Below are 18565 nucleotides of genomic sequence, written 5' to 3'. Positions count from 1 at the left end.
TTATACTGTTGAAAGTGAACTACATTTGACTAAATCAAACAGCTTATTTAAAATTAGTTTATGATGTATTTATCAGCTATTCAATATTTTTGTGATTCTGAAAATAAAAAACCTGACAGAAAATAATTATTCAAGTTTACAAGACATAAACCTCAAAAGTGTAGAGACTGCAGTCAAGGTGTGTGTACGTTCAGTTTAAGACTGTGCATGAAGTCACTCAGAGCATGCATATATGGTTCATGAAGTCAAAACTGCAACCACTGCTGGTTTTCAGCATGCTCAACACATATGCTTTGTCTGCTCTGTGATCAGGGTCTGGGTATGCCTTTCTGCAGACCATCAATATTTATGAGAAAAAGCCAGTAAATTTGACTAAGAGGGATATCTTTCAGTTTTTCTTGCCCTGAATATACAAAGGAATGAGAATAAGTCACCACCTGAGATTCAAATGTGTATGAGACCCTTGTCTCCTGTAGGACGTCACATGGAGAGCTAACTAATCAGTTAGTCACTGAGCTGCATTAAACTGCTTTCTATCAGCTCCCCCTCCTGTCTGGTTTTATTGACCATTTATTTTCCGACAGCATCTACATTTTCATACCCTCCTTTTTAACCTTATTTTTAGGTCTTCTTCCATCTCCTGCAGCCCTTGCCGTTTGGAAGCAGTTATGGGAGCCCACCTTTGCTCACAGCTCAGCTTTCTTACCCAGATCGTAGCTGTAACCTCGCACCCTGCAAGAATTGATTGGTCACTCGTACCAAAACATTAAATATTTAAAGTGGCACCACACCATTCATAAAGTGAAATGTAAAGTGTTTGTTTACTCTCTGCTAATTATTTTAGCCCAAGCAGACAGACTCCACTGTCTACATTATTAATTAAATCTCTAAGAATGAGCTAAGGACAGGAAATGTTCTTCTCTGCTGGTAACAGTTCTAAAGAATAAGCGGGAGCTCTCATTAGCCATATGATAACACAAAAACCTTTTTCTCCAAACTGTGCCAATACAAAAGTTAAACAAATCATCACTCCATATTTCCAAATGGTTTGGATAGAAGCTTACTAGTCATGAAACCTCAGATATTAACCATCTTTAGGAGGTATAAATAGTGTTACTAATTTACTGTTGTTTGAGGCTATCTGTGGACTCAAGTAGCAAAGACTCATGGTCTCTAAAATAGCGTGCTTCAAAGCAGATTGGTTTGAAGGTTATCTTGAAGGAAAATGCAAGGTTTCCCCATGGGCCATACAATAGCAATATAAAATAATCCACATACAACTTCTACCAGTGATCTATTCCTTTGCAACTATGTATTTGCTATAGGAACATCATATAAATACTCACCATTGGGCTTTGTGATTGGGAACACTGTACAGTGACGGAAACTACAACAAAAACTCACATTCATGCTGAAAAGAACTGTATGAAAACCCCTAAGAATTATATGTTTTGATATAAAGTTTGATAGTTTCATTGCACAACCTGAAGCAATGCAAGACTCCTGAGCTGGGATTTTTGATGATGACCTGAAACTCTGTTCCATTCTGTCAAAAGTTTTACACAGCAGTCGAGTGCTGATTTGCAGTTTAGGACCAGAAACACTCAAAATTCCCATTTTTGTTAGACACAGGGGGACAGATCCAAAGGGAATGGAAGAGACTAGTTACTGCATGCAAAGAGGTGGCAGAGATGTAAGTGCACACATCTGTGAACTGTAACTTTTGAGTGTTGCAGACTATAAAGCCTACCACTCTGCTGTGTGTCTCCACAGGACTCTGGAGCCTAATTATAGAGCTGTAGGAAAAAGTTCTGCTTGTCAGCAGAACTGGAAGGGTGAAAAAAAAAATCCACATTTTTGCACATTCACAGAAGAATAAAATATTTAGGCAGAAAATCATCATTGCTGCAGATGGACACTTACAGAACAAAAATGGGTAATTTTTGTGCAGCTCTGCTTGTCGCTAGCATAGCCAGAATACATTTGGTAGAAGATTTAAAATCCAGCCTAGAATTCCTCAGTCACTGTCAGTGGCAAAATATGCTTCATAGGATAGTAGGAGTTGAGGGCTGCAGGTAAATTCAATGTGGGGGAGCCATCCTAAAATGAGCAGGCAGGACTGCACCAAATTTAGTGTTGCTGCACTTCCTTATGCCAGCACGGAATTTGGCTCTGGGCGGTTATGAGTCCTTCTGAGTAAGGATTATCCATAAAAGCCTGATTAAGATTACAAGGCAAAATGTGAGGATATGTCCACATTGCAGCAATGAGGAAAGAGAACTAGAAGAAGCATAAGAGATACACACAAACTGTTCAGGAAAACAGCGGTCAGCAGTTGCTAGTGACCAATGGACTGCAACCACCTGGTTTTGTTATATTTAAGGACACACTCTTTAATGTGCATGCTTTGGGTGAGAAGAAATACGCCCGTTAAAGAGCTAGTCTATACCCAGAACATTTCAAAGATCACTACGCTATTTTTAGGAGAAATATAACTTGGCAGGATGGTATGCACATTACCTCTGATTCTCAGTGGTGTTCAGATAATAGCCTCTACCCACTATACCAAGAAACCTCAATAACCCAGACCACTGCTCTACGTGTGTGTTGTGTGATCCTCCATATTCCCATTAGGGGGACTGCCCATTTGCAGGTGCAGGCCCGTGACACAGAGAGGAATAATTTATGTGAACTCTCCTCTTCTTCCTCTCAATACTGAGCAGAGAAAGGGGGATCCATCACTGCATGGTCTCCACCATTTCTGTACTACCCAACCTGTGTTTACAGCCTCTCAGTGGAAAGCCTGGCTCTTAAACTCAAGCTGCAATGACCTGTGCTTTCAGCTTTGGATAAGTGTTTTTCCCTTAAGCTTGTTAAACGCGGTGTGAATTTTATGTGAAAGTGCTTTTTTCTTAGTTCTTTTTTCTTTCTTTTCCTTCAGCACCATCTAATTTGGCAGTCCTTGGAGTGCTAGAGAGTCTCTTTAATGTGTCTCAAGCCACAAGGACTCTGACTTTACTGCATTAACAAAATACATTTATTTGCTGCCTTTATACACGGGGCAAAGGGAGTGATGAAGGGTTGTATTCTTAATACTTCCCTCACCTCCTTCTTCTTTGTCTGACATTGGCAATAAAATCCAAATTACAGAAAAGGCAAATCAAGCATACAAATTAAGAAAACTAATTTCATGCCAGCCAACATGTGGGAAAATTTCAGGTGATGAGGAAGTCAAAGGAAAATGGCAATAAAATAGACTGCATTAGAGAAAAAAAATATGACTAAAGTCACAAAATCTGATCATAATTTTTATGCACTAGTAACTAATAAATTCAAAATAAAAATTCATAGAAAACAACAAAAAACTCCTGTGATAGGACCCTCTGTCCATAGGCTGCCAGTTTCTATTGACTGAACCAATAGACTGTTTTCTTAAACAAGGAAAAAGGATTTTTTCCTATGTCCCTGAGGTGTCTTAAAATTTGTCATATAGGATAAAGTAAAGTAACTTGATGTCCAGTGTGCTTGATCCTTGAAGTTATTTTGGTTTAATTTTTATTTACAAGGCCATGGATGGAGTTTTTCCCAGCCACTTCAAAGAACAAGATTAGGCCCAATAAAAGGTAAACCTTTGTATTTGCTTTGCTTTGTTACCTCATCACAATACTACAATAAAACTAGAAAAAATAACAAAAAGCCCCAAATCACTACCTTTGCATATAGCTGTTTACAGTCTGGTTCTTCCACTGACAAAATATTCCAGATCTCATTATACCACCTAGAGGTAGATTTTAGAGAAATACTTGGGATCCCCTAAGCTGCTTAGTTACACTCCTGTAGGTTGCAAAAAGCAAGTGTGTCCGTTACGTTTGTTGGAGATGTTTCTCATAACCCGCATTCTTTTGCCTTTAAACCGGTCCACACAAAACAGCCTAATAGCTTTTCGGAAATCTTAGATAACACATGGAACTAGCATGCACTTGTTGAAGTAGACATTATTTTTAGTAAATATTAAAATTGTTCAAGTGATCACACACTCTTATATGCCAGCTTTTATTTGATCGAGCAAGTCACATAAGAAGTCATGCAATCATTTCCTGTTGAAGCAAAATTGCAAGAACCTATGACAGGTCTCTTTTTCTCTCATACTTGATTCTCGTTTGCAGATCCTATAATGCTATATAATCACGTACACGTTGTTTATAATTTTAACAAATTTTTTAAGCTTTGAAAGAAATCCTTAGCTAATTCCTTTACATTGCTTTAGTAAGTGCCTGTACAACTAATGTCATGCTTTTTCAAAAGGACTATTTTGCAAAGCTTGACAGAGAAGAAATCTTGATAGTAACTTATGGATATTTAATGAATACTTATAGACATAACAGAAAGTTTGGACAAGTAACTTCTGGTGGTAAATGACCTTTTAAGGGTATAATCTTTAGCACTGCCATACATTTAATGCTTCTCAACTTGATGAACCTTTCTTATTTATTTTCTGGAAAAGGGCTTTGCTTTTGCAGGGCTTGATCAGCCAGCCTAACTATCTTACTTCTACTTCACAGAAAATATGCAAGAATTTAATAAAAATTCAACTGAATTGCATTGATGCCACATATTTTCTCCTGTTATTGATTAATATGCCCTTTGTGCAGACACCCTTCTCCTACCTGATGCCTTCAGTAATGTCTCAATTCATGGCTGATGACATTCAAATTTCCTCCAGAGATGCCTTATGAAGTCACAGAGCGTTATACCCACCAGTGAATGAGTCAGGCACAAAGTGATTGATAAGGCAAATAAATACTTAGGTGTTAACAATTGGTCAGTTGTGATATGCAAGGGGGAAAACAAGACTGCAAATATTTCAGTTATATATCATGTTTTCCAACTTATCTCTTTGTGTGCTGATGGTCCTCTTAATAAATTATCCTCCCTTGTTGTCCAATCTGTTCTACATTTTCAATTATGCCTCTTCCTAAGACCATGTAACAGTCAGCCTGAAGCTATTTCAATGTCCAACACGCATCCCCAAAGTCCAGACAGAGGAAATACTACACAAGGGCTTTTTTGTTGAAAAGCTGTGCACACACATATCAAAGAGATGTTATGGCATCAGAGAAGTCATGGCTTTATTCTCAGATTCCCTGAGTGGAGTTTTATGTAAGCAATAATACATGACACTGCATATGTTATGGCAGAGTAAGAACATTTTGAACATCTTGCATAGCATGAGACTGAAAAATCAAGAGCTGGTATCACCTCAGATGTGCTGAAGTCAAAAACCAAAGAACAAGGCCATGTCACAGGAGGGAGTAGATTATTTGGTTTCTTTAACTCATTAGTTTTGGATTTCCAAAAACAAAATTTTAATAAGGAGAACTTATCATCTAATAGATTCTCATATGAAAGACCATCTACTTGTTTTTAATAAGATTTCACCTCCATGAGATTTAGGAAAGCTGAAGAATGAATTAATTTAGAAAAGAGGCCTAAAAAGCATGCATTTTGGAAGTAATTGTGGACTGCTGGTACAGTCTTCAGACAAAATTGCAAGCCATTTTATAGCACGTGTGTGTGATCGTTACACATGTAGTAGTGTTGCACATCATATCTTGGTTTTTTTCTGGTGTGGGAGGTGATCTTGAAGAAATACATGATCATGGTAACATGGCTGTGAAATACAGATGTCTTCCCTTAGAGGTAAGTTTTCAAAGGTCACAAATAACAGCAAAAAAGGGAAGAGCTCTTGGGTTAAGCCATATATTCTTTGATTCAGGGAGTGTTTTGTGTTTACAGTTCCTAGTACAATGCAATCTTGATTTATGATTATAGTGCCTAGTTGCTATTATGATGATAATAATGATAGGGTTTATAATGGAGTCAGAGGACCTTGCTAATAAAACAACAAAACTTCTGTGGCAATCAGAGTTCTACTATAAATACTATCTAGTATGGACTTGTGATGTGAATTAGGCAGTTGGGGCAACTGCATTTTGAAGTGGCATGTGCACTTTTGTAAATACATGTAAATAGACATACATGTAAGTTATGCCATAATAGAAAAATCTACAAAATACACCAAAGTAACTTAAATACTAGGTACAGAACCATATCTGATTTTTTTTTCTGCTTTGAAAGTGTGTATGTGCAACCTTAGATACAAAGTTTAATATCATTAATTTGGTCTAGAAAGTGGGCTGTATAATATTCCAGGCAGTGAATACTTGTGGAAAAGAAATTAGTAAGCACAGGAAAAAAACAAACAATGGAATTTTAATTTGCTTCTATGTCCAGAATTTGAAATGCTTGTTTGGAGTATGGCCCCATTATTGTGTGCAAGGCACACTGAAGTTCCTATACAGGAACAAGACGGCTCATAAAATTTTCAGTATTTTCTATTCTATCCATTTCAGCGTCTGTCCATCTTGTCCCCCACGCAAGCCATCACAAGAATAAATGTAAAAATAAATTAATAATCCTGATTACATCACAGTAATATGAATATGACAAAGCTGAATGACTCTGCCAGAGCAACAGTGCTGAATATCACAAAAGTGTTACAGCGTGTCCAGAACAATTTTTTTGAGTGACTATAATACTTAACTTTTGGAAAATCTGCTCTGTGAGAACCATCTCAGAAGAAGTAAAACGTATACTGTGACTTTGTTGACTCATTTTTATGCAGTTTTGTTCATTACCCTCCAGGTCTACGTGGAGACCTGCAAATGACTGAGTGTAGACGGCATATGAAAGTCTCTGGAGTAAGCTAATGGGGATAACTGGTCATCTTTCAGAGAAGAAAATTCATGTGTTTTTAAACAGGTAACAACTAATCACTTTTTCCAAAAGCAAGTTTCTGTTAAGCTCCTTGCCAATTACTACTAAGTTTTGAGAGCGTGTTTTAGGGAAATTATTGCAACAGACACATCTTCTGGATATGCCTTCTTATGGCTAAGCAAGAATTATAACTTTTCAAGTTTAGTGTCTGGATGTCTCCTCAAAATAAGGAGAATGTTACACTGTTAGATTACCTTCTTCTGATACTATGACCACAAAGTCTTTTTCATTTACCTGCCCATCTGTGTAGCTACTACTCTTAGTTGAATGCATTGCTATAGCAGTTTGGTTATAACCTATATTAGGAATGTTACAGCCACAGGGCAATATCCTCATACTTCATGAAGACTATAAAGCCAACAAAAATAAAATGGGGTTCATGAATTCTTACAAAGTGATGCTATTTAGGAAAGGAAGATACCCAAAAAGCTGAACTGATACTATATCTACATCAATTACAAAGTTGTACATTTGTTCTTGATCAAAATTATTTGCAAGCTCAGAGTCCCATTGGATATATAGTAAATCTTAGCCTTCCGGCTATTAAAAACGGAGCATTTCTCACTCACAAGGAGGGCTGAAGCTATGCTCCCTGTGTGTTGAACGGAAGTTGTCAACCTTTACCCCTCTCAGTAATTGCGATGAACTACCTTCAATGTTTGTCTGCTTTTAGTTCCAGAGGCAGAAGGTTCTCCAAAGATATCACCATGTTTTAACACCATTTACAATAAAACCTTTAAGAGCATACTGAAAAAGGAAACTCCCAAAAGAGGTTTCTGATGGATGGAAAGAGTTTGATGCATTTTCTATTTCTAGGTATGGGAATGGAGAGGAGTTATCAATTCTTCCCGAGACTGACATATAAGTTTGGTCCTGAAGGAGATTTAAAGAGGTGTTGGTAACTACTACACGACAGCATGAATTACTCCGTCATTCTGACACAACCTCATGGCTCTGTAAGTTTAGGAGCTAGTCTGAGTGGAATACTACACAGAGTAAATATGGGCATGTGTGATCAAGAACATCAGCTGTAACTTGGATGGTAACTCTAACGTTTTATTATACTCACAGCATACAGAATCTGACATCATATTCCTTTGTTATACATCCACTTGCAATGCCTAAAACTTGATTTGTGGCCTGTATGAAGTACAGTGAGAAATTGTCCTGAACTTCCTTTTAGAAAGCAGCATACAAGCAAAGATCACATTTTCTTATGATTCATACACTTTGGGATATTTTCATAAGTCACCCTAGAAATTAATTTTAAAACCAAACAGATTACATTTCCTTCCACTAACCAGAAAATGTTATTGTTGCTTCCATTCTGGCTTGCAAAGGCAGAGAACCATTACTCTAGTATATAGTATACGTGTGTTCATAAACACAGAAATATGTACTTATACGCCCATTAAAAGGCTTTGAACTCTTAAGTTTAACTAAAATCAGAATGCATTTCTCTTACCAAGTTTTAACAATTTTGTAATTTTTTAAAAGGCACCGGCCCCTAATGTAGTGCTATTGATCAGAATTGCTCAGAAGATAAAACTCTGTAGGGATTCCATCAGTTCCAGACAGAGCATTTTTCCCTCGTAAAGTGCTAAGAAGTTGATAATACAGGGTGCAACAGACCCTGAAAAAAACATCAAAGCAGCTATGCACAGACGGAGGAAGATAAATTCTGTTAAACATCTACCAATATAATACTAGCAAGCAAATATCTATTTGACACTGATTCTCAGGAATTAAGAACACAGTAAGAACCGTGGCAGATTTCAGTTTAGTATTTTAGAGTATGAAAAATTGTTCAAATCAACAAGGTGGTTCTGAAACATAAAGGAAGTGCAACACAAGCAGTTAGCAGGAGCGTATGGAGGGAACAGACCAACAGCGGCAAATTATGCAGTGAATTCAGAGGATCCAAAATCTGTGTTGCAGGCTACATGCAGAAAGACAAAATCATTCAGAACCATTTTTTCAATGCCACTGGACCAATCACGTCAGATGGCTCAATGCCAGGCCCTCGGCATGTGTATTCTTAACATATAGTTTCCTATTATGCCTTTAGTAAAGATTTGCATTAATTACTTAAATATTCCTGTCATTAACCTTATTAGAAAACTTTCAGTGTGCTGAATCTCTTCAGTGTGACAGAGTTTTCTGCATTGCTAGCAAATCAGATTTACTCTTTTTGAACATGCCAGCTTTATGACAAGGAAGAAAGAAAACTGGATCTCTGACTGTCACTTAAAGCATCATACCTTTAACCTCCTCCTTTCATCCAGAGCTCCTTACCTTTACTGACACCCTCTGGTCCCTATCTCTAAGTCAGGTTTGAATTCATTCTAGCACTCCTTCCAAAATTTACTTTCCAAATCGATATTTTGTAGAGCACAGAACTGGACATTTTCTGAAATCCCCATAAATCATATCACTGATTCCCCAATAGTTTACCATGTCAGCAACTTATTCAGGGGACTCAAGCAAATTTGCTAGTCATGACCTTCCTGTATTGAATCTGTGCTGACAGTCTCCAAGTTATGAATTTCTTAAAGTTGCCCTTTATTATTTCCTAACAGCAGAGTTTTTAATCACACCTTTTCTCTTAGCTCTTAGGATATTTTTCCTCAAGGTCTGTTTTCAAATCTGCTTTCTTCCAAGTTCTCAACTATAATTCAGCCAGTCAGAGTTTTTGTGTTTTCAGTTTTCATTCTTCGTACATCTGCCCTCGTTATAAAATGAAATCAAGATCCCTTCCCCTGACATTTTAACCTGGATTTCAAAGTATGACCTTCAGCTTCATATTGACCAACAAAACTAGAATCTGCACTCTCAGTCTCCAGACCATCCGTAGTTGTCTTCACACTTCGATGTCACACACCGCTAGTTCTGACTTTTTGCATGGACATTTGCTTTGTAAGTGTATGTAAACGGCAGAACTACAGGTTGAATAGTCCACTTTTAAAACTGTTTAGCTCGTATCACCTTCAAGAATGCTTAACACTTCATTCTCTTTTTATATATTTGTAGTCTTCCAAGACTTTGTCTTCTTAACCACATGTCTGAATCATTCACATAGTTAAAAGTATATTGCCACAAAGGGCCACTGTACATGAAATATTCCTCAGTTACTATAGTTCAGGTTTCACGTCTCAGTTTTCTGTCTTCTTTTTAGTATACCTCACACTAGTAAACAAGCATCTTCCCTCCTGACAAGATAGATATGGAAAGGGGGGTGGGTTTTTGTTTCTGTTGTTTGTTTTTTACTTGAAACTTTGCAGATAAATGCTACAGTAATTAAATACTATATTTATGAAATTATATTTTTACAAGTTCTAATAGATATTTTGATAGCACTTTAAAGTAATGGCCCAATTATTGCTAATTCTTTTTATATCCACTGTAATAATATTAATCACGATGAACTGATCTTGCGTTAATATTGATTGCCATAAAGTACTTCTGAAGCAATTCTACTATAAGTCAGCAAGAATTAATTGCACTTTTATTAATTGGAAAATGTCATCCAAATTTTAATTATCAGGAATCCCCCTTAGCTTTTGGCTAAAAGAGAGCATATAATTTATTTGTAGTTTCAAGCTTTAGGGTCTCATCCAAAGCTCCCTGAAGACTAGGGGAATGCTGTAACACCTTAGAAAAAAATTGGCACCAGGTCCTTCATTTAAAAACATTAATGAAAACGAGTCATTCAAGGAAAGTATTACTTTTTTGAATCAAAATCAATTAACAAATTTTATGAAAATGTAAAATTTCTGAAATATTGCAACACATAGAAAAGTTTAGTCTTGAGTAGTCACATTACAATACCTTGTGTAACTTCTGGTTTTTTTAAGTTTCTGTGCTCAACAGGAATGAAACTAAATGTCTGAAGAAGTACAGATATGGTAATGGATGCCAATTTTTTCTTCTGCAACAAAAATCTTAAAAATACAGTTTCATGTTCTGTGTTACAGAAACGACTCTGCGTTCATCTTCTAGCCACATAGTCTTATCCACTCTCCTCACATCAGAGAGGAAAAATCAGTGCATCTTTATACATTTCCATCTCCTCTGCCTGTCAGTAAAGCTGAACAGTCCAGGCACTGTACTTTTCTAATTCGGGAGATAATTGTTTATCCCAAAGCCAAGTACCATTTGAACTTCATAGCAAAAGAACTTTTAGTGCACCACTATAAACTCAATACGCTAGGTTATTTTCTGTTTCTCCCTCAAGCATTAGCACAGTAGCTCTCCCAAACATACAAAATTAGCACATTAAAATAGGCATTCTTTCTCTGGAGTATGTATTTGTTCTAAAAGCCTCACATCTCTCTTCACAACTCATTCACTGCAATAGTTTGCTAGCTAGTCTAATGACAGGAAGCATATAGTAGATCACAGTAATCTCTGCTGCAACTTTTCTGCTCAATTATGACAACAATCTCAACATAAGATTCAAAACAAAAAAGGAAAACACATAAACCTGCAGTAGGAGCCCAAAAATGGGATCTCTCACCATTGCTGGCTTCACAGCAGACTGCTCACAGAGATGCCGCGATGGATATTACAACAAATAATCTGCACACACTCCAAAGTCTAACCAGGGAAATCAGTGCCTGGCGGGGGGAATGGCAAAGACACTTACCGCTGCTGTGGCACCGTCTCTCTCTCGCCCTGACTCTCAGTCTCTCTCTCACATCCTCCTGACAGCCTCAAATATAGCAGTCCCTTATGGTGCTGAGCCTGTGGGGAGCAGAGGATTGCAGAGTTGGGATTTTTCCCTTTTTTTTTCTTTCTTTTTTTTTTTTTTTTTTTTTTTAAACCATCCAGCGGTAGTTCTCCAGACCCGACCGCCTCTCCTCCTCGCCTGGCTCACTGATGAAGAGACCCAGGTGAAGGCATCCGCGCCGGCAGCTCCCGCCAGCCCCTCCCGCCCCGCCGTGCCCCCTCCCGCCGGGGGTACCGAGGCGCCTCCCCCGGCAGCTCCCGGGGGGCGGCGGAGGCTCTGCCCGCCCCCGGCCGGGCGTGTGCGCGGGGCTTGGTGATGTGGAGGGGTGTTTTCTTGTGTGCCATCTCACGCTGCCGCCCGCGGCTCGCCCCTACCCCTAAGCGCACAAGGAACCCCCTCCTTTCCTCCTCCTCCTGCTCCTCGCTGCCTTCCTCCCTGATTTTCTCCTCTTCTCCACTCCTCTGCCCCGGAGCGTGAAGGCAGGAGGGCGAGCTGGCGAGCGCTCTCCCCTGATCCGCTGCTCCCCTCTAACCCCAGCCGCCAGCTTTTCCCAGAACCCGCTTTCTGCCCCCGTCCTCTCCTTCCCGCCCCCTTCCCCACCTCCCTACCAGGTAGATTTATTTTTTATTATTTTTTTTTCTTAAATGTATTTTATTATCCTGCAGCGGTGACGACCCTCCTTCCCCGCCGCGCCAGCAGCCGGGCGCCGGGAGCCGCGGCTGCTGCCCGCACCGCACCGCGCCGCGCGATCTCCGCCTTTATACCACGGCTGCTCTAGCCGGGAAAACACCGGGGGCAGCGAGCCCGGGGCCGGCAGCCCCTTCCCTCCCTTCCCCATCGTCCACCCGCTTTTAACTGCAGACCGCTCCAGCGGCCCGCAGCGCCCCGCCTCGCCCCATCTCCGGCGGTGCGCCCCGCGCTGCCGCGCCCTCCTTCCCTCTCCGCTGCCGCCTCCGCGCAGGCACTGCGCGGGCCGCGCAACCGCGCCCGCCCGCAGCCCCGCCCCCGCGCAACCGCGCCCCCCCGCAGCCCCGCGGCCGCTGCGCGCCTGGCTCCGCGGGCGCGGGGTCCCGGCAGGGCCGGCGGCGCCGCTGCTCGTTCAGATTCGCCTTTTTCGTGTTCCTCGGCCGCTTCGTACTCGCCGGTGCGTGTAGTGCGCGCTCCCGCTCCGTGCCTTTAATGGCTACCCTCAGGATCTAGGCTGATTTTAATCCTTCTTTTCTTTTTATTTTTTTTTTTTCTTTTTCCTGTGGCAATGATAACTTTCTGCTTTAAACATTTAATACTTCTCTGTCCTTCTATACTTTTCTATACTTTTCTTTCCTTGCTGTTTTCTATTTTTTCCTTCCAGAAGTAATTAAGTCTGGGGTTTTTTTTTAACTTATGCAGTAACTGAGCAACTATCGTCTAGTTCCTATTCTCCAAGATTTTTCTCTCCTTCAGTGCTTTCTGAACCTGTACGGTGTACAAATATGTGTGTGTGTTACTAATTTGTCTTCCTGTTTGTATTTACTTTTCCTATCCCAGGTATTTTCTGATTAATTTTTAGAAATTGTCCTTTATTTATTTTAGGTTCACTGGGAAGAGGAATTGTTTAATTCTGGAATTTGCTGAGGGTTCTTACAGAACTCCAGTCTTAAATCTTGGCAATACTAATATAAGTTTTTTACTCTGTGTCTTTTGCTTGTCTTTTATATTGAAGCCTCTAGCAAGATAAGTTATCAGTGATGAGTGACACAGTTTTATACACTTTTGTGGTCTTGTATACTATATGGACGTCTGTCAGAGGATTTACAGCTCAACGTCATGGTGTATGAATTCTGTCCACTGAGTAAGGATGAGCTGAACCTCCCCCCCACCTTCAATTCCTTTCTTCATTGTTCTAAGACTAAATTTCTGTTTCTTCATCACCAACTACCACTGTCTTAACTATCATAGTGAAAGAGTGAGAATGAACTCATCATTAGAAATGGACTTTGTCTACATACACTGTCCCATACAAACACAGCAGAAATTTTTCTCTGCAACTGTGATGGGTCTATATTTCTGTTGGGCACATAATGTTGCACCTTGACATATCAAAGCTTCTCTTCATTGACTCAGTTCACACAAAATTATCTACTGGTCATTATTTCCAGTGTTACTAGGTTACAAGACAGCATTTAATCAGAAGCCAGAGATAGTGACTGCATTAATTCTGATCTTATGAATAACTTATGAGGCTCCATTTCTCAGTATTTCCAAAATGAGCATTAAAGCCAGAATCATTTTTGCTAATAAATATATTTTTTGCACACTGTAGTTATTTATGACAATACTGAAGAATTATTTGTGAAGAGGTGACTTTCACTGGTTACTTGTTTTTACAGGTAGAGATGGAAATAAAAGAAATACAGATTTTTTTAAAAGTCATAAAGACTGGAATTTATGGCCTTTATCTTCCCTTGTGAAGTTCATAGATCAGGGTTATTTTTAAAGACTGCTATAAGGTATACATGCCATACCCATCAGCCTACATTATTTTTGGGTTTAGCTCACTTTTACTTTGAGTTCCTTTCAAGGTACACGTGTTTTTTGAATGGCCACTTTTTATGTTTGCTTCCTTCTTTTTAACTTCACATCAGCTGTATTTCTACAAGGGCATATTTTTACCTTTTCCTTTAATATAATCAGGAATGGACTGTATATGTGTGAGTAGCAGTTTTATCTTTGAAAGTGAAGTGGCACGCAGCTTTTAAACAGCTTAAAATTTCATTTGATTGTGTGTATCCTTTGCAAGGTCAGTTCTGGTTTTACTCCACCACTGTAAGACCATGAGCTGTTTGACGACATATATGTTCAATGTTTAATGCATAGACAGTAAATTATATTCACCCCTTTGTTGCGGTATTATCATTGCTATAGACTTTAAGTCAACCTAGCTGCATCTTGCGTATCTGATCTAGTTGTCTAACCATCTCTGTATAAATGCCTTAATCTCTCTATCTCAGTGTCCCCAGTGGGCAAGCAAACAGATGCAGCACATCTGCAGTCTGAGCTGTTTCTGAGCTCTTCTCTTATTTGTTTTGTACATCTTCCCTTTTCGTTCAGCTTCTTTTAAGCAGAGCATAATGTATGCTTTCCCTTTGCCACATGGAGAGCTATCTGAGCAATACCATTATTATTGGGATACTTCACTGTTCTTTCTTAACCAGTTGCAGAATATAAATAAAGAATAGGGAGTGAAATTTGAAGAAAATAATTGGCTGCACAAATTTCTCCCTCACATCTGTGTCTGCAACAGCACTGGGGGTGTAGCTTTAGAGTAGCATGAGAGCTTCTCTCTCTCTTCCTCTCCCCATTTATAACGAGATGTTCCTTCGGGTACCTGGAGGAAGGTATTTGACAAATAATAGTTTTTGAAAGGTATGCATTGGCCGTCTTCTAGTACATAACTGTATCATTTTAGTGGCAACCACTATATTTTGTCCTCCCCTGGAACATCTGGGTAGACTCATTCAGTTCCTCATGGCTGCATAATTAGAGTTACAAGAAAATTTTGTAGGGGGATAAGCAGAATTATGTGTAAATGTGACACATAATTCTTCAGGACTTTGGCAAAGAGAAGACAATTCAAAGCCTACCATGCAAGCTTTCAGTTATAGCAGATAATTAACAAACTGGAGAAATCAGCAATGGGAAGATGTTGCTGTGTAAAATAAACAAAAAAGACAAACCTTTGGGGACTTAAGCCTCCTAAATTTTCAGAAGTGCAGACAGATGACAGCTGGCCCAATGTAAGGACTGGGAAAAAGATAACCTCTCCAAAAAACTTTTGAAGCAGCAGAATGAAGCATGTTCTGTATCACAGCCTTATATCATGCCACAATGTTCTTTTTGATTCTGCAAAAGAAACCTGTAAACTGAATGTATTGTTTCATGGAACCATGGTCTAAGTAAAAGAGGGTGACAGAGCTGTACTGCAGTTAGTCAAGCACCTTAAGGATGGTGAGGCCAAACTGTCCGTTGATGAACAACCCTGGTGTAGGCTTCCACTGCTGCCTGGTTGAAGAGAAAATAGGCTGGGCACTACATATTTTTATATATCCAGGTAAAGGCAGCATGTTACTACCAAAACAATGGTCATCAAAAAGCAAACAAGCAATGCTGTGGTATTCAGTATTAACAGAAGGGGACAGGCCCGGAGTTCCCTTGTCTCTGCAGAAGCCATGGCCACTGGGAGAGCCACAGGGAAGCAACAGGTGTGAATATCTTAGTCTTATAACAAACCCATTTATACATTGATTCTCCACTGAGTGTTACTGGCTTTGTGAGGAACTGGTCCAAAGGAAACCAGAGGAACAGGTTCTTAAAAATCCATCCCCTAGCTACTGACAGAAGCAGGATAAGCTGACCATCACAAAGGGTTCCTCTTACTTTACTGGGTGTGCTTCATGCAAGTGCAATATAGTTTTGTAGTTTCAGAGGCAGAATAAAGATCAGAAGGGATTTGCAGATTCATATTCTCTCCCGGCTTTCCTAACCTTGTGAGACACATACCTGGAACATCTGTTGTGAGATACAGTGCATTGCTTTTGATGTTGTGATACAACTGTACTAGTTAGTATGCTGAGAAAAGCAAAACTGTAATTTTCCTCATTCCTTCCAGCTTGATCTTCACCATATGCACAGGAAGGGTCTAGTGTCCCCTGGAGACTGATTTTATCTTCTACAAACATGGAGCAAAGCTTCTACTGCACACAGGAGCAAAATGCACAGAGGGGTATAGAGTGAAGAAAGAACAGATCTGTTTACCACTGCAGCCATTCCATGGTAACCTGAGCTGTTCAGATAGAGAACTAGTTAGGGGTTGTGGTGAGTCATAATCCTCAAGGTAGAGAATAACAAAAAGGGAAATGAGAGGTTCTCTGAGCACCACAGAATTTTAGAAGAACAACCCTTGATTATACCTGAATGTTCCAGCAGCAAAGAAAACTGGATAGTAACAAAGGCAAATCCCAGAATCTTCTTAATCCACATCTCAAAAGAGCCAAGAGCACGAAGTACGAAAAGACTGCCCTCCATTCAGTTACAGAACGGTCAGTCAATGGCTTTTGAATGCAGGCAGAGTTAGATACTAAATTTAGGTACTTAACTCAAATTTCAATACCTAAATTTAAGTGACCTAATTTTTTCATAGATGTTGAACAATTCCAGATTCCTCTGATTTTTGTTGGTACTTAAGATAAAACAGACTCTCTTGTTTAAGTATCTAATAATGGTACTCAGAATTCTGTGCTTATAGACCAAAGCATTACAGTCTACTTTGCAGAATATTTGAAGATACCCTCGTGCATCCCAAAGATGGAGTATGCTGCAAAAGGAAGAAAATTCCCTGTTAATGAAGCAAAGGAGAAGCAGAATACCTATGGCCCTAAGCATGCAGTAACAAATGTTTTTTTTTTCTCCCTTCCCCCCCCACCCCCTAAATTCAACAGAAATACACTGAAATAGGAGGCTTGATGTGGGAAGCATTCTTGTCACTAAAACCCTTCTTAGGCATATAGTACACCTATAACTACACTAGCAGTGAACTAAGCCTTTCATTATTTTTAAATAATGAGCCTTCAGTGCTAGATGATTTTCCTATTGAGGAAAATAACAAAAATCTGGAATTTATGACATAAGTAATTTATGTAAAGCACAGTATATGCCATTATTGTTTGTTCCAGAAGGCTTGAGACTCTCTGAAGGAAGTACTAGGAAGAAAAGTTCTTGTAGTGTTCAGACACCATTGCCTTCTGGAATATTCACTTGAGCATTTCAGGTTCACACAAAGAAAAGGGGGAATTCTGGAATATAACACAATCTACAAGACAATACAGTAAGTAATGCAATGCTTCAGTAAAGCTGGATAAAGTTATCCCCAAGAAACCTAAGTGATGCTATTAGAAAAGTCCTTATTTGGTGAAGTGTGTATAACTAATTTGTGAACTCTCATTTGAAAAAAAAAAGCAAGCAAACCAAATAACCCCTTTTCCAAATGCTATTCTGAAAACAGAAAAAAAGGAGGAAGGAGAGGGGAGGGAAAACTATATTTATAAATCACTTCCCTGAGTCTGAGGAATCCTGATTATTCTCAGATTATTCTGTTAATCTCCGAGTCTCCCAGAAGAGTTGACAATTCTACTTTGTTGAGTTCCCTACTATCATGTTACCCTATAAAAGAAAGAATTTGACTGAGAATGTCTGAAACTGAAGGAGTTTGTAGTAGCTGCAATTAAAATAGCACAAATCAACGTTCCCTAGTTTACCTACCTGCCTGCCCAAGGGGATCAGATTCAACACTTGATTTTTCCCTTTGATGTTTTATCCTTAACATGACAGTTTCCTAGGAATGGCAAATTTGGAAAATCTTATATGACGATAATACAAAAGAAAGCTAGAATGAGTTTATTTCTTCAAGTACAACTAGAACAGCCTGCTTGACTCCAGTATTAACATGCTGAGTACCTGATAGATCTATGTATGTAAAGATGGCATTAATTTAATAACATGAATTGATTTAAACTAATAATAAATTTTATTGATGATGACTTGGCAGGTGAAAGCACAAATGAAGATGACTTTGAAAACTTTAAATGTTTTCTGAAGAAAGTACAATTAGCTGATGATCTTTCATCTTAAGAACAAAAACTAAATAAATTGAACTGAGTTTATAACATATCATTTATAAAATATACATAGATTTCAGTGTAACCCACAGAACATTAATTATAGCACTTATTTCACAGCTGTTCCATGAAAGCTCAAATAAAATGTGTCTGCAATTAAAACTGAATATATACTGACTTCATTAACTTAACAGCTGCACCAATAACCAATACCAAGGAACATACCCTACTTTGTTAATGTCTTGATACCATCTGCAACAATCAAAACTATTGGGTTTTAAAGCGGATGATATCTTACTAGTACTGTGATCACAGCTACCACAATATGCTTACACATGCTACTAAA

General features: G+C 39.0%; 1 protein-coding gene across 2 annotated transcripts in view; it reads right to left on the bottom strand.

The window, feature by feature from the left end:
- Nucleotides 1–12386, bottom strand: part of CNTN5 (contactin 5) — a 673925-nt gene extending 661539 nt beyond the window's left edge. For both annotated transcript variants that reach the window (XM_075081792.1, XM_075081802.1), the window contains exon 1: nt 11483–12386. The gene's annotated coding sequence lies outside the window, so the exon portion shown is untranslated. The remainder of the gene's footprint in view (nt 1–11482) is intronic.
- Nucleotides 12387–18565: the final 6179 nt, after the last annotated feature.

Source organism: Phalacrocorax aristotelis, chromosome 1, assembly GCF_949628215.1.
Source record: "Phalacrocorax aristotelis chromosome 1, bGulAri2.1, whole genome shotgun sequence".
NCBI classification, from domain to species: domain Eukaryota; kingdom Metazoa; phylum Chordata; class Aves; order Suliformes; family Phalacrocoracidae; genus Phalacrocorax; species Phalacrocorax aristotelis.
This window is presented reverse-complemented; position numbering and strand designations above follow the sequence as displayed.